The 16,793-nt window shown below is 40.6% G+C and overlaps 1 protein-coding gene across 3 annotated transcripts in view; it reads left to right on the top strand.

Moving 5' to 3' along the window:
• Positions 1-16,793, top strand: part of CHRDL1 (chordin like 1) — an 88,098-nt gene that overhangs the window by 8,737 nt on the left and 62,568 nt on the right. Inside the window, exon 1 of one of the 3 annotated variants that reach the window (XM_070759560.1) lies at positions 337-603. The exons of 1 other annotated variant lie outside the window; for it this stretch is intronic. The gene's annotated coding sequence lies outside the window, so the exon portion shown is untranslated. Of the gene's footprint in view, positions 1-336; positions 604-16,793 lie in introns of those variants that run through there. One more of the 3 variants, XM_070759557.1, reaches the window with a different exon arrangement.

Genomic DNA, 16,793 nt, shown 5'->3' with positions numbered 1-16,793 from the left:
GACCCCATAAATGCAAATAGTTGCCAAGCATTTGAATTTTGATCACACGACTTGGGGATCCTGCGATGGGTATAGGGGTGAAAAATGGTTGCGAGTCCCTTTTCAATGCTGTTGTAACTTTGAATGGTCGGTGTTGTGAGTGTTCGTTGTCCACCTCAGGTCATGTCAGATTCTGAGGAGGATAAGCCAGGCCCCTCTGGGTACCCAGGGCCACAGGGGTTGCCAGCTGATGCACAGAGTGAGGGTGAGGGAGAAAGTGACCTGAGTGAGCCTGAGGAACCACTAGAGGGGGCTAATGTGACAATGGGGGAGTGGTCCCAGTCAGAGGATGAGGAAGACATAAGAGGGGAAATCCAGTAGATTGACCCTCGCTATAGAAGATTGCTCAGTAGGCGAGAGGAATTACATAGTAAAAAGTATTAGCTTACAGTCTTAGCCTCTTTGGGGTGTGGTGTCATTTCCAGGCATTATAAAGGAATGGGATTGTGGGAAATGGGGTGTGGAAGAGACATGAAACTGAGGTTGTGCTGGAACAAAGTTTTAAAACCATGATTTCTGTTGCAAAAAACAGAACAGTGGACACTGTGTTATAAAAGACTTTGGGTAAGTAGACCTGTTTCAGTAAACTGACTGGGGCTTTATCTCAGGAATGTAGATGAAGAATGAGTTTCTGGCACTCTTCTCAGACATAGATCAAAGTTGGCTCAAAAAGAGATAGTATTTGCTTCTGTGCTGTTTTAACCCTGCATTTTTATTCATGTATGCTTGATTTTGAATAAAGAGTGAGGTTTTTATTAATAAATAAGTGAATTCAGAGATTGGAATTTTCCAGAGGCCTGTGAATCAGAACAGTCACTAATGGTTGTTAGTCGAGGACTACCTGTAAGCAGCTATAAGCAGCTTTGCTATCATCCATTTACTGACAGCTCTAACCTCAGTTTGAATGGACAAACAACCTGGCAGGACAAAGTCAGATTTCTACATTGCTAAAAAAATCCAATCATTTAGGGGGTTCCCCATGATTTTTCCTCCAAGTCTTGGCTGCCTTTTCCGTTACATTAAATGGTTAATGGTTTCATTACGTTTTGACTGATGGGTGTGTTAAAGCAAAGAGAAAGGAAAAATGTCATTACAATGAAGGTATGACAGCCACTAAGACAAAAGGCTAAATCTTGGTTGCAAAATAGAATATGGGCTTTTGACTTCTGCAGCACCTAACATCAGGTAAGGTAGCAATGGTGTCTCTCAACCCCCATCTATGCTTAAGTCTTTATTCCAATTCCTGCTCCATCAAACCATGGTTTCTTCTACATTCTGGTTATCATAGCATAGGCAGCATTCACTAATCCAATACAATGTGAGGAACTATGCTTCTGAATGCTGTGGCTTTCATTAAGTTGTTTTAAGGGTATGTAATACAGAGGTCACCTAGATTAGGGTTGCCTAAATCCAGATAAAAGAGAAAGAGAGTCAGTTTGGTCTAGCACATTGACGGTGGACCTATGGCACGCAAGCTGTGGCCTAGCTCAGCTCCAGTGCACATGGGTGTGCCAGCCATCTGATTTTCAGCTCACATGAAGACTCTGGACGGGCATTTTCAGCACCCAGGGAGCCTCGGGGGGGTGGGGGGTGGGAGAAGCCTCTGGAGCCTGGTGAGGGTGAAAAATGGGCCAACTAGGCCCACCAAAAGTTGGAGAATGGGCTGTTTCCAGCCTTCCGATGGCCTCTGCAGGGGTGGGGGAGGCCGTTTTTACCTCCACAGGGATTGAAGCACAGATATAGGCACTCACACGTGCATGATAGCACGCGTACACACACTTTTGGTGCCTGAGGGAAAAAAGGTTCACCATCACTGGTCTAGCAGTTAAGACACCAGGCTAGAAAGCAAGACATTGTGAGTTCAAATCCCACCCAGTCATGAAAGCCAGCTTGGATGACCTTGGGCCAGTTCCTGTCTCTCAGCCCACCTCACAAGATTGTTCAGGGGAAAATAGAAGGAAAGAAGTACACGCTCGCCCGAGTCTGCGGAGAGGGGCGGCATACAAATCCAATAAATAAATAAATCTTGAGTTATTTGGGAAAGAAGGACACAGAAACCCTCCATGCTTTAGTGTCCAGCCTACATCAGGTATTCATGCTTGGCAACCCACTATCAGAAGATTTCTTTCGAAAATGGAATTTCCTTCTTGTAATGTGCAGGAGGGAAAGCTGCATATTAGGAGCCTGGCCGCTTTCCCAGTCAGCTCCCATTAACGGAGTGCCAGAATTGGTCTTGCGCATTTGCCGTGGGTTTCTCTCCCTCTGCAGAAGACGCTCCTGTTATTTTACCGCATTCTCGGGATGCTTGAGAATTTCTTCAATCTTTTCCTCAATGATGTTTTCCCTTTAGGCACAGATGGTGTCATGGTGCCTAAAAAAGAGAGTGTTTTCTACATCTGAGTGGGAAGCTGAGTAACAGAATGAGGAAATCTGGCTTCTGTTTTTTCTACCTTGTTCTCTTAATTGATATTGGTCATGCAGAGGTGGGCTGCTAAGGTGGAACGGTGACGTGTGCTCGCCCCCGTAGCTCTGAGTGCAAGCGGAGTCCATTGCAGTTCTGCTACTGCACCTAGGCAGCTACCAAAATCACGCACAGACATGTAGATGTGTCACGGGCACCTACATCTCCTCCTATGTTTCTCATGCAGGCGCCTACATCTCCTATGTTTCTCATGCAGGCGCCTACATCTCCTATGTAACTCACATGGGCACCTACATCTCCTATGTTTCTCATGCAGGCGCCTACATCTCCTCCTATGTTTCTCTTTTAAAAAAAAATATTTTTATTGTTTTTTCTTTAAGACAAACAATACAAACAACATTTAACGTTTAAAGGAGCTACCATTGTTCCGCTAGGCATAGAAGTCTTGCTAATACCAAAAAGAAAAGTCTAATTGTGATTTAGATCAATACAGAAAAATAATTTATGGTATACAGTACTACTATATTATAACATTTACTTCGGTATTTCCATTTTGACATTGTAATTTAAATAATTAAAATCAATTTGAATATACTAAAAACTTTTCTATAAGATTTCTTAATATACTACTATAATATCTCCGAGACTGCCTCCTGCCGCACGAATCCCAGCGACCGATCAGGTCCCACAGAGTGGGCCTTCTCCGGGTCCCGTCAACTAAACAATGTCGGTTGGCGGGCCCCAGGGGAAGAGCCTTCTCTGTGGCGGCACCGGCCCTCTGGAACCAATTCCCCCCGGAGATTAGAACTGCCCCTACTCTTCCTGCCTTCCGTAAACTCCTTAAAACCCACCTTTGCCGTCAGGCATGGGGGAACTGAAACATCTTCCCCTGGGCATGTTTAATTTATATATGGTATGCTTGTGTGTATGTCTGTTAGTATATGGGGTCTTTTAAATCTTTTAATTTTAAATTTGTTAGATTATTTATGATTTGTTTCCACGTGTTGTGAGCCGCCCCGAGTCTTCGGAGAGGGGCGGCATACAAATCTAAGTAATAAATAAATAAATATAACATCTACTTCTATATTTTCATTTTAATAATATAATTGAAATAATTGAAATTAGTTAATTAAACAAAAAAACTTATACTCAAATTTTCTTAATATACTATACTATATAATAATACAATTTAGAATCTACTTCTTTATTTCTATGTTAATAATATAATTAAAATAATTAAAATCAATTAATCAAGCAGACAGCCTTATCCTTTAAATTTCTTAATATACTATATACTATAACATCTACTTCAACCTGTTTGTTATAATTAAAATAATTGAAATCCATTAATAAGGTTAATAGCTTATCATTAAAATTACAATATATCATTTATTCAATTTAATAAATTCAAATGTTATAAAATTTATTTATACATTATTAATAGTCTTTTTTAACATTCCACCAATTATATACTTTCTCCCAAATTTTATAGAACTGTTTCCATTTGATTATTTAACCATCTCGTCATCATATCTAATTCTGCACATTCCATAATTTTTTAAAATACATCTTCATCTTTTGGTATTTCCTTTTCTTTCCATTTTTGCGCAAATGCAATTCTTGCCACTACTAAGATATGAATTATTAAATAATATAGTTCTTTTTTATATTTGGTATCACAAATGCCTAGTAGGAAGAATTCTGGAGGTTTTTTAATCTTCTTATTCGTAATTTCCTTTAATCATTTTTCTACCTTGTTCCAGAAGATCTTAACTTTAGGGCAGGTCCACCATATGTGAATATATGTACCGATTTCTTTTTTACATTTCCAACAAATTGGAGAAGTATTTGGGAACATCTTTGAAATCCAAGATGGTGGAAGATGCCATCTGTAAAACATCTTAATTTGGTTTCTTTAAAAGAAATTGATTTTGTTATTTTCCAGTTATATATCCATACCTTTTACCATGTTTCCAAATTTATTTCTTTTCCAAAATTTTTACACCAGCTAATCATGTTATCTTTCAATATCCAGCCTATCATTTTGTAATTTATTAGATATTTGTTCTAATAGTTCTCCTTCTATGTTTCTCACGTGGGTGCCTACATCTCCTCCTATGTTTCTCACGCGGGTGCCTAAATCTCCTTCTTTGTTTCTCACGCGGGCGCCTACATCTCCTATGTTTCTCACACAGGTGCCTACATCTCCTCCTATGTTTCTCACATGGGCGCCTACATCTCCTCCTATGTTTCTCACAAGAATCCCGATAAGTGGAATCCGCAAAGATGGAGCCATTGGTTCAATGTCACCTAGTAGACTTTCCTGCCTAAAGCAGGACTAAAGCTCATTGTCTCCTAGCAATTGGCCCAATGTCTCCTACAAGACTTCCGTGTCTAAGGTGAAGTTAGAACTCAGTCTTCTAGTAATTGCCCCAAAATCACCCAGTTGCATTTCACACCTAAGGCAGGACTAGACACCGACAGGTTAAATACATATGGAGATATTTTATCAATCATAAATATAATAAGCACTGCGATTATAACCAGGGCTGGATTCCCATTACTGCCACTAGGTGCGGCTTTGATTCTCTTGCATGTGGTTCTCTTGCATATGTGCAGAAAGAAAAAACATGCTGAAATCTTGAGAGGGGACATGCGCATGAGAGAGATTAGGGTGATTTTTTGCTTCCGCACATGCATAGAAGTAAAAAACCACCGAAATCTCTTGCGTGTCCCGTCATGAGATTTTACTTCTGCATGTGCGCGCAAAGCAAAAATATGCTGGGATGTGTACATGCAAGCTACCAGTGCGCCATCCTCTACCATACTGGTAACAACCAGAGGTGGGCTGCTGCCCGGACGGGAGGGAACGCAGTGGGGTAGCGAAAATGGAGCTCCACCCCAGAGCACCCAATTTGCACTGAAAGATGTTGAAAGAAAATGCCGGGCGTTCTGCATAAGCCACACCCACAGTGTGGTAGTAAAAAATTTGGTAGCCCTTCACTGGTAACAACCCACTACTGATTATAATCATTCGGGAAAGTTTATAAGGTAAAGGAGAAAGTAGAAAGGGAGAGAAGGAGTAAAAAGGTAGATGGAAGAGATGGAGATGGGGGGAGGGGAGTGTAATGGAAAAGAAGATGTACAGACTGATAAATGATAATAAAAAGTAGGTGCAAAATAGGATATTTATTTTTGCTTGATTGTATCAAGAAAATGCACAAGTATGTATGTTATTGATATGTTTTTTATTGATTTTTTACAATATAAAGACTCACACAATATAAAACAAGTGTTTTGTGTATTGTGCCCACCACCAGACAAACATTCATACCCCACCACCAAATCGGGGGTGTTTCTTGTATAAACCATTTTAACCCAAGAGCAAAGTATCTATTTACATATTATAAAGTGATTCCAATTTGTTTCTTGTAGCTTGGTCTCAGATTCTACTCACCATATATAGGATTAAATAGGATTAAAACAATTGTACCATAAATGATATTCTTGATTAAACTGTTGAAGTTCAGCTATAATATTGTCTTTTTTCCGCTGACCCCAAACTAACAAGATCATTTTCTAAAAGGTATGAATGAGGCTCTTGAGTTAAAGAATGAATTAAGAGTTATTTGCAGCTGATCCAAGAAAAATGGAGGGATCGGTGATTTCCGTATTGTTTATAGTACAAGTGTATTGAGGGTTAAGCAATTCCATTGCAGTGATGGGTATTCCAGTTTTATATTTATTACCTTGTTGATATGGTTTTAAGGTATATGTATCGATGCATAAATGGCCATTTTGGAGAAAAAAAATTAAAAAACTTTTTATTTAAAAACATGTTATTGCAAGCATGGAGGGAGACCATTTTCTCCCTAGTCTTAAAGGTCCATGGAATGTTTCCTTCTGTTTCAACCAACCTAGTTAAAAGACTTGGCATTGTCTTCAACCTATATAAGCAGGCAGGTATAATGCTTCTCTTGCTATATCCACGATTCCAGAGGTAGAATGAGCTGAGTCAGCTGGCTTCATCACGCTTTACAAGAATGAAGCCTGTAAGGTATTCACAGTCCAACCTTTGGGAAAAAAAGTCTCTCTTTCTGGCAGCCTGGATGGGGTTTTTAATTAGGTGAGTTTCTCCAAATCCTCATTTCTCTTGCCAATCGCTGGGAGGGGAAAATAAACATATTTCATTGATTATCCCCAAACATCAGGGCTTTGAATGTGATTTAGGAGAATGTCCTCAGATGTCCTGTCCTTCGGGATCCTTTATTTTCCATTCCTGATTTATGTATAAACATGGAAAAACTCTCAGGATGTTATTGTTAAAAATCATCCTGGCTAACAACTGATGGCCCAAAAGGAATAAAGGATGGAGAAGGGAAGAGAAAATATGGAAACATTCAATGACAACCAGCTGGAATAAAAGGCATTCAATAAAAGAAGAGGGAGGGTGAATAGGAATGACAAATATTCCAAATAACCAGGACATTTTTAAAATGCAACATTACTGGAGTTGAGGTTTCCCGTTCAATCCCCACTGAATTCCCGTAAAACTCTATTGCCCTCCAGGACTCCATTCAAAAACCAGATGCTTTGTAAGATGAAAAGGACAAGGAGATCCCTTCTGGATAACTGGGACTGCAACTCTAAAGGTCCCCAAATCCAGGACATTTATTATTATTATTTATTTATTATTTATTTATTTGGATTTCTAGGTCGCCCTTCTCCGTAGACTCAGGGTGATTTACAAACAGGAATAAATACAAATAGAACTTGTAAGTTAAAATCTTAAAATCTAATCTAAATCCCAATTATTAAAACAATTCATCCACATTTATTTATCACAATCATACATTCGGCCAGAGCAAGATGCCAGTGCTCAACAACCCCAAGCCTGCCAGCAAAAGTTAGTTTTTAAAACCTTATGAAAAGTCAGGAGGGTGGGAGCAGTGCGAATCTCTGGAGGTAGTTGATTCCAAAGGGCCGGGGCTGCCACAAAGAAGGCTCTTCCTTCAGCACCCGCCAGGCGACATTGTTTGGTTGATGGGACCTGAAGAAGGCCAACCCTGTGGGAACCTGAACAGCCACTGGGATACATGAGGCAGGAGACGGTCCCATAAGTAATCTGGTCCTAAGCCATGTAGGATGTGACATTCCAGAAGGTGTGATCTGGGGGCGGGGGGCACCAGATTGAAGAAGGCGATAGAACGTAAGGAATATTGCAACCAGGTTAGAACTCATATTTCAGAGCCAGGTTGGGTAAGCAATGAAAGGCACAAGATAGAAGCTGAAAGGCTATAAATTCTAATCCTGCCTTAAACAAAATGTCAACTGGGTGACATTGGGCTAGTCCCTCTCTCAGGCCTAAGGAATACAGGAACAGAAAAAGGCAAGGGCATGCACATGTCCGTATTTTTGCCATGAATTAAGACTAACCCTTAGTCTTCATTTGTGGCAATTAAAAATTAACTCAAAGCTGTTTGTGGCACATTATGTCCTCATGACAGGTAGATTTCCAGATGACTGGAAAAGAGCTGATGTGGTTCCCATCTTCAAGAAAAGCGAACAAAAAACAAAAAAACCACCAGATCCAGGAAACTACAGACCTGTCAGCCTGACCTCAATGCCAGGGAAGATTTTAAAAAAGATAAGCAACGAATCAACGAACATCTATAAGCAAACAAAGGAATAACCAAAAGCCAGCATGGGTTTGTCAAATACAGATCATGCAGACTAATCTTATTGCATTCTTTGACAAAGTGACAAAATTAGTGGACCAGGGGAATACTGTCAATGTGGTTTACTTGGATTTCAGAAGGGTTTTGACAGACCGTAACCTACTACTAAATAAAGTAGAAAAATGCAAAACCACCAGATGGATTCAAAACTGGCTAACCAACCACACTCAACGTGTAGTGCTCAATGGACATCTACATGGAGGGATGTATGCAGTGGAGTACCCCAAGGCTCTGTTTTAGTCCCAGTACTCTTCAATATCTTCATCAATGACATGGACGAGGGAATAGATGGGGAACTCATCAAATTTGCAGATGACACTAAACTGGCAGGAAAACCAACACTCCAGAAGATAGGTACAGAAGAATCTTGACAAACCTGAACAATGAGTGCTATCTAACAAAATGAAATTCAATGGTGAAAAAAGTAAGGTTCTGCATTTGGGCAAGAAAAACAAAATGCACAGGTACAGTATATGTTGTAGTAACTGTGAGAGGGATCTTGTAGTGGACAACCATTTAAATATGAGCCAGCAGTGTGCAGCAGCAGCCAAAAAACCCAATACAGTTCTAGGCTGCATTAAGAGAGGGAAAGAATCAAGATCACATGAAGTGTTGATATCACTTTATAAGGCCCTGGTAAGGCCACACTTGGAATACTGCATTCAGTTTTGGTCACCACGATGCAAAAAGGATGTTGAGACTCTAGAAAGAGTGCAGAGAAGAGCAACAAAGATGATTAGGGGACTGAAGGCTAAAACATATGAAGAATGGTTGCAGCAACTGGGCATAGCTAGTTTAATGAAAAGAAGGATCAGGGGAGGCATGATAGCAGGGTTCCAATATCTCAGGGGCTGCCATAAAGAAGAAGGAGTCAACCTATTCTCCAAAGCAACTGAGCGTAGAACAAGAAGCAATGGGTGGAAACTAAATAAGGAGAGAAGTAACTTAGAAGTAAAGAGAAAATTCCTGACAGTTAGAACAATTAATCAGATGTTGGATAACAGATGTAGTGTAGGGTTTCCTGTCTAAGCAGGGGGTTGGACTAGAAGACCTCCAACATCCTTCCCAACTCTGTTGTTGTTATTGTTAAGAGAACATGTCATATTAATGTCTTCTTTGGGGTGATCATGCATAGTGAGCTACAGGGTTCTTTGACCTAAGAGTAAAAGTTTTAAATCATTTTCTTCAAATGTTCAGATCTGGTCTAAATAATGGTTTCCTGTTTCCGTGATAGCTGCTGGAAAAATCATGTCCAATAGATGTGATGAAATGTTCTTGCTCCCAAAGAGGCATGTTTCTGGGACCAGTGTAGCAAGTGGCAATGAGGAACATTTTTTTTCAGCCTTTTTCTTGGGACATTTTTTCATTAGGTTGAGAAACTTATTTTGCAATTCTGAGCTGGTGGGACCTAAAAAAAGTCTTCGGTTGCTTGAACTAATTTTGTTCTGAGCTGCTGGCACATAGGATACTCTGCTCTGGCCACCAGATTTGAAGAAGAAAGTTGGATATGGTGTAAATAAAATCTGCCATTCTACAAAATCCAGGAGTAAAGGAAGCTTTGAGGAGGACCACAATCTATTTGGGGAAAGGGTTTGGATAGTGATTCTCAACCGGTGATCTGCAGATCCCCGGGGGACCATGATGTCATCACAGGGAGTCTGCAAATACTTTAAAAAATATTATGATTTAAATCTTCAGTTAAATCTTGGGGGTCCATGGTCAGTGGCTCCAATAGGTATTTAAAGGAGGTCTGTGGTGAAGAAAAGGTTTAGAACCACTAGTTTATGGTACTTATGCCAACCTTTGCCATATTACTACTTTCAGGAATAAGAAAAAGGGTTACAGATTACTAGAGTTGGAAGGGACCTCATAGGTCATCTAGTCCAACCCCCTGCTTAAGCAGGAGTTCGTACACCACTTCTGACATATGGCAGTCCAATCTCCTTTTGAAAGTCTCACGTGTTGGATGATCTGGAAGTCCCAGATTAGGGACAGATTGTTTGTTTCTTTATTTGTAAAATTTATTAGCCATTCATCTGGACTGCTTACAATATTAAAAACTATTTTAAAATATGATGAAGAGAATCCATTGCTTGAAAAATACTTTGATGGCACATAATCAACTCTGTTACAACTTAACTGCAGTGATTCACTTAACAACTTTAGCAAGAAATATCATAAAATGGGGCCAAGCTCACTTAAAAAATGTCTCACCTAGCAACATAAATTTTGAGTTCAATTGTGGTCATAAATCAAGGACTACCTTACTCTGGACTTTAAAAAAAGTTTCAACCCCTTTTGCTAGGTAACGGTTCTAGTGCAATCTCTGTCAAGGAGAAGAATAATTTGGAGGAGTATTGGTGGTGGCCTTCCAAATTATCTTGAAGCTCCATCCAAAGCGAGTACGAAAATATTGGTTGGAAACTGTAGGGGGAAAAAAGATTCCTGTTAGATATTAAGAGAAAAAAATGTCCCAGCATTGAATGCAGCAGAGGACATTGGCTTTGAAAAGGTGGTGAAAGTGGCCTGAAACGTGGTTTTTAACAGATGGTAAATGCAAGCCTTGGAAAGCCTACATTGGCCATGTGGATTGGATTAGAGGACCTCCTGTTTGAACATTAGCAAACACGGTACAGGCAGTTGGTGAAAAAACACAATAATTGAGGCACTTGACTTAAGCATCTTCTTCGTCCAGAAAATTACATTCCAGGATGTTATGGATCAAAAAGGAAAATGCAGTGATGTTGCAATCTTTTCATATTGTACTAATTCAGAATGAGGACAATATTTTCCAGCCCTTGCTCTTTCTTAGCATCTTTAAGGGACACAATCCCGATGTGTTGAGATTACGAACCTTGGGATTAACAGAGTAACAGAGTTGGAAGGGATCTTGGAGGTCTTCGAGTTCAACTCCCTGCTCAAAAGATTAGAATAGGATAGAAGAGAAGAGAACAGAATAGAATAGAATTCTTTATTGGCCAAGTGTGATTGGACACACAAGGAATTTGTCTTTGGTGCAGATGCTCTCAATGTACATAAAAGAAAAGATAAGAATCATGAGGTGCAACACTTAATGATTATAGAGGTCATAAAAGCAATGAGGAAACAATCAATATTAATAAAAGTCTTAAGGATACAAGCAACAAGTTACAGTCATACAATCATAAGTGGGAGGAGATGGTTGATAGGAATTCTGAGAAAAAAACTAGTAGTAATAGTAGTGCAGACTTCGTAAATAGTTTGACAGTGTTGAGGGAATTATTTGTTTAGCAGAGTGACGGCATTCGGGGAAAAAGTATTCTTGTGTCTAGTTGTCTTGGTATGCAGTGCTCTATAACAGGCCTGGGGGACCATGAATTGTACATCTTTCATGGCCAAACTATATGAATGATCTGTATGCATGTGATTATGATTGTTTTTATACAAATGGATTTTTATTACAGGATTTTAGTTTTAGATATTATATTCGACTTCTTTTTATTCCTCTGTATCTTTTTGTATTTGTATTATATTATTTTGTAAGCCACCCTGAGTCCTTCAGGATTGGGTGGCATAGAAGTCGAATGAATGAATGGATGGATGGATGGATGGATGGATGGACGGACAAACAAACAAACAAACAAACAAACAAATACAGTGTATATCTCTATTACTATTCCTGTATTACTTATGAGGACTAAGATATAAAACAATTGGCTTGGGTAAGAACAGGGACCTGATTCAGAATACAAAAGAAACTTTATAATTAACAACTGAGATAGTATTCCTACACGCATCGATTTTGGAAATGAGAATCACACTGTTAAGTCTCTGAGCTGTTGTTTTGAGCATTAACAAAAATGGCCACACAACATTTATTGTGAAATGGGCAATGCTTAACTCCAAATTCGCCACCGATCCATAACATCAGCGTGATGGTTCGGGTGCCATTAAAAGATGTGAATGAAATGTATGGAAAAGCGAGACGAGTCCTAGTCTGGCTCCTCCTTCCTTTGGCCCTTCACATCAGTGACCTCCTGCTGAGCCATGCCAGAGTTAATCAAGCTCTGGAGGCTTTAGTTAATTGCTGGGATCCCAAGAAATTAAGCTTATGCTGGCTTCAGGCCAAGCTCAATTATTTCCCAGCTTTATATTTACTGACCAGACAATGCAAGAGTGGTGAATGCATCAAAGGATCTGTTATTGCTGCAGAAGTTCTCAAAAAGCCTGGGGCAAAGATAGAGATGCATCAAGGTCATCATTAACTGTCTCTATTCATAAGGTCTCTTGGTGTACTTTCCGACATGGCCAGTTGGGGGCAGTCTTTCTCACTATCTCGGAGCCCTCGCTGCTGCCATCTCTTTACAGGACATTTCAACATCATGAATTCACTGAGGAGATAATTCAGTGCGGGCACCGGATAAAGAGCCAAGCAGGCAAGCCTGTGGATTGTCAGAGGGGAGTAGTGATTGGCAGGGCTGCATGGGGGGGGCGCAAGTGGGGGATGAGATGTCAAATTGGGAAGCCCCTTCCACCCTGCACATATTTTTCTTTTTACAGCCACACTTGTCTAATGTTTGAGCAGTGTCTTGCTCTGAAAATAATGGCAGCTTTGGGAAGCAAGGGGGTGGGAATGGGGTTGACAGGTCCTGTAAAGAGACAATGGCAGCGAATTGGTAGCAAGGATTCCAAGGAGACAAGGCCACTCCCAGCTGGCCATGTTGAGTTAGCACTGTTGAGACCTCCCGTTCTGTTCTTATGGTTGTGAAATTACTTTCATCTTCAGTACTATGAGGGTTATCTGGAAAGTAAGGTTACAAGGCATGTAGCTCTTGCGGGGAATGTTCATGGTACCGGTAGCAAAATTTTGATTTTTTTTCCTTTTATTTCCTGTGCATGCATGTGTGTACATATACTTTATATAGTAGATAATCAGGGGTGGGATGCTGCCCGGACAGGGAGGAACGCAGTGGGGTAGCAAAAATGGAGCTCCACCCCAGAGCACCCAATTTGCACTGAAAGATATTGAAACAAAATGCATAAGCCAAGCCCACAGTGTGGTAGTAAAAAATTTTGGTAGTCCATCGCTGGGTATTACTATCGTGTAGCAGGAGGGTTATCCGGAAAGTAAGGTTACAAGGCACGTAGCTCTCGCAGAGAATGATCGCGAGGGAAGTTGGTATTACTATCATGTAGTGGGAGACCAGAGGAAGAGAACGAGCAGTGCCAGGGGTCAGTAGATCATCGACTGATCTGCAATTCGAAACTCAGCAATTGGCAAGAAAAATCTTGGGCACCTAACGCAGCAACACTCATGCCATTAGTTTACTGACCTCAGAAGGGTGGAAGGCCGAGTCAGCCTTGAGCTGCTGAGAATCGGACTGTCAGCAGAATTAGCTGCAATACTGCACTCTAACCACTTGGGTGCCCTTTACAGAAGCTTTCTTTTTTTTAAAAAAATTAAATTTTAATAATGAAAAACAAAACAAAACAGAGATAAACATACAAACATACTTACAAACATAACCTTGGGCAGCCATCGTGCACACATTTTGGGCACCCATCACAGAAGCTATCATGCCCTTAGCACTTACAGGGATATGGAATGAGGACGCTCATCTCTAACCTTCACCACAATGTCAGTTGATGATCTACTGACCCCTGGCACTGCCTGTTCTCTTCTGCTGGCTTCCCGCTACACAACAGTAATACCAACTACCCCCGCAAACATTCCCTGCGAGAGCTACGTGCCTTATAACCTTATTTTCTGGATAACCCTTGTAATATAAATATGAACTCTTCTTCAGCTGGGCTCAGCCACTCTCTGAGCTTGGTTGTTTCCTTGGAAATGTTTCATTAGCCAGTCACCACAGCCAGAAGGCTGTGGGGTTTGTGGAGTAGGGGAGAACCATAGAAGGAAAAGAACTTAGTCCTTGGTGCTTTCTGAGCTTGGTTGTTTTCTTGCAAATGTTTCATTACCCAAAATAGGTAAGATCAGTGCTATCATCAGCAGCCTAGTACTGATAAGGTAATAAAACATCTGCAAGAAAACAACCAAGTTCAGAGAACAATAAAATCACACACGAGCACACAACAGATACAAACTCAAAGTAAACCGTTCCAAACTCAACTGTAGGAAATACGACTTTAGCAACCAAGTAGTTAATGCATGGAACTCACTACCTGATTCTGTAGTCTCATCACCTAACCCCCAAATCTTTACCCTTAGACTGTCCACTTTTTTGGGGGGGGGGGAGGAGGGGTGTAAAAAAATTATTATTTTTTCTTCTCCAATCACGTGTAGATGGCCATTAATTTTAGATGCCATTAATTTTAAATTACATTACAATATATCATTTTTGCAATTTCAGTATACATAGATTAACCAATGCCACCTCCTTACCATTTGACATCTGAACCAAAAAATAATTTTTCCAATTCCTTATATGATAAGAAATTTTTAAAAAACTGTTAGCCAATATACATTTTAGGCTGTTACTATTCTTAATCACATCAAATTAATTAGATCATAATGTTTCAATTTTCTCAAAATCTCCTCCATATCAATTTTCATGTATGCTTTAAACCCTCTTCCATAATAAATGCCCTTTAGAATTTCCACTGTTGACCTCTCCCGATTCCTAAGAGGCCAATAAGGAGCGTGCATAAGTGCACCAGCATGCTTACTGTCCCTGTCCTCAAGTTTCTCCATTGTTAGTATCAATATCATGTATATCATGTCTATGGAGAGGGGCGGCATATAAATCTAATTAATAATAATAATAATAATAATAATAATAATAATAATAATAATAATAATAATAATAATATAAACATTGTTATATCTTTGTATACTACCAATACGTACTTGACTAGATAGATAGGTAGATAGATAGGTAGGTAGGTAGACAGACAGACAGACAGACAGAGAGCCAGTTCTTTGTGCTTGGCTAGTTTGACTATGTCCACCTATTCAGGCACCTTTAGTTTACCTGACTTTTGAGAAAGGCTGCAAGGGCTCCTGCAGGTTGACATGTTTTAGAGTTACTCCAGACATCGTGTTGCTGCCTCAGTGCTACAGTGGGCATGAAAAACTCAACACCTTTTTTTCAAGGTGTCTTCATGCCCCATGATTCTATGTTCTATGCCAGAGAGGTAGATCTTGCAGATAGAAGGACGGTGATACGCAGAAAGTTCTTCATAGCAGATGTAGAGTCGCCTGCTTGGGCAGGGGGTTGGACTAGATGACTACAAAGAAATGGAGAGGGGGCTGTCAGCCCTGCAGTGCAGCTCAAACTTAAGAACCAAATACAATGGTACCTCTACTTATGAACTTAATTCGTTCCATGACCAGATTCCTAAGTAGAAAAGTTTGTAAGAAGAAGCAATTTTTCCTATAGGAATCAATGTAAAAGCAAATAATGTGTGCAATTGGGGAAACAACAGGGAGGGTGGAGGCCCTGTTTCCTCTCAGGAAATTCCTAGAGAGGCCCCAGGGAGGCTTCTCCCCACCTTTTCCGGCCCTGTTTCCTCCCAGGAGATTCCTAGAGAGGCCCCACTGAGGCTTCTTCCCGCCTTTTCCGGCCCTGTTTCCTCCCAGGAGATTCCTAGAGAGGCCCCACAAAGGCTTCTCCCCACCTTTTCTGGCCCTATTTCCTCCCAGGAGATTCCTAGAGAGGCCCCACAGAGGCTTCTCCCCGCCTTTTCTGGCCCTGTTTCCTCCCAGGAGATTCCTAGAGAGGCCCCACAGAGGCTTCTCCCCGCCTTTTCTGGCCCTGTTTCCTCCCAGGAGATTCCTAGAGAGGCCCCACAGAGGCTTCTCCCCGCCTTTTCCAGTTACAGTTTCAGAGACTCAGGTTTGTAAGTAAAAAATGATTCTTGAGAAGAGGGAAAAAAAATCTTGAACATCCAGTTCTTATCTAGAAATGTTCGTAAGTAGAGACATTCTTAGGTAGAAGTACCACTGTACCTGCAAAATCATTATACTTTTTTATTTGTAGTTACAGTAACAAAATCTTGCAAGTCCATCTCCTCCCCCCCCCCTTCCTGTATCTTCATAAAAGGAGGATCGTGTCCAAGATGCTTTCTCAACTCAATTTTTTTCTTTAGTGGAAACCTGATTAATTTTATCTTACTGTTGCCTTGGTTACCGCTCTTCCTCCAGACCCTCTAGGTCTAAGGTTATTTTTCCAGCCCAGAATGGGTGTCGGAAGCTTGAACCCAGCGAGTCTTTGGAGAGGGGTGGCATATAAATTTAATAAATAAATTTAATTAATAAATAAAGGTTTTCCCCAGGGGTGGATTGCTACTACTGCTGCTTTCGGTGTGCTGTGCATGCAGCTTCGGCTGTGTTGCATGCGTGTGCGTGCTAAATGTGCGCGTCCCCAGCATGTTTTGCTTCTGTACATGTACAGGAAGCAAAAATGTGCTGAAATCTTGAACAGGGACATGAACAAGTGTGAGATTTTGGTGATTTTTTGCTTCCACGCATGCGCAGAACCAAAAAATCACCAAAATCTCATGTACGCGTATGTCCCCTTACGAGATTTTGCTACTGTGCATGCGCATGAAGACAAAAATATGAAAAAAGATGGCAGCACTCATAGGACAGCCAC

Source organism: Erythrolamprus reginae, chromosome 8 (assembly GCF_031021105.1).
Source record: "Erythrolamprus reginae isolate rEryReg1 chromosome 8, rEryReg1.hap1, whole genome shotgun sequence".
Classification (NCBI taxonomy): Eukaryota; Metazoa; Chordata; class Lepidosauria; order Squamata; family Dipsadidae; genus Erythrolamprus; species Erythrolamprus reginae.
The sequence above is the reverse complement of the archived record's forward strand: the minus strand, read 5'-3'. Positions and strand labels throughout refer to the sequence as shown.